General features: G+C 54.4%; 1 protein-coding gene across 1 annotated transcript in view; it reads left to right on the forward strand.

Annotated features, from left to right (window-relative positions):
* The window catches only part of PIM2 (Pim-2 proto-oncogene, serine/threonine kinase), a 9,286-nt gene that overhangs the window by 6,342 nt on the left and 2,626 nt on the right, over window positions 1–318 (forward strand). The window lies entirely within an intron of this gene.

A 318-nucleotide genomic window follows, 5' to 3' on the forward strand; every position in this document is an offset into this window, starting at 1 on the left:
TCTTAGTATTTATTGAGCGCTGTGTCAGATCCTATGCTGCTGCTGCTGCTGCTAAGTCGCTTCAGTCGTGTCCGACTCTGTGCGACCCCAAGGACAGCAGCCTACCAGGCTCCCCTGTCCCTGGGATTCTCCAGGCAAGAACACTGGAGTGGGTTGCCATTTCCTTCTCCAATGCATAGAAGTGAAAAGTGAAAGTGGTCGCTCAGTCGTTCCCGACTCTTAGCGACCCCATGGACTGCAGCCTACCAGGCTCCTCTGTCCATGGATTTTCCAGGCAAGAGTACTGGAGTGGGGTGCCATTGCCTTCTCCGGATCCTA

Source organism: Bison bison, unplaced genomic scaffold (assembly GCF_000754665.1).
Source record: "Bison bison bison isolate TAMUID 2011002044 unplaced genomic scaffold, Bison_UMD1.0 scf7180017461887, whole genome shotgun sequence".
Taxonomy (NCBI): Eukaryota; Metazoa; Chordata; class Mammalia; order Artiodactyla; family Bovidae; genus Bison; species Bison bison.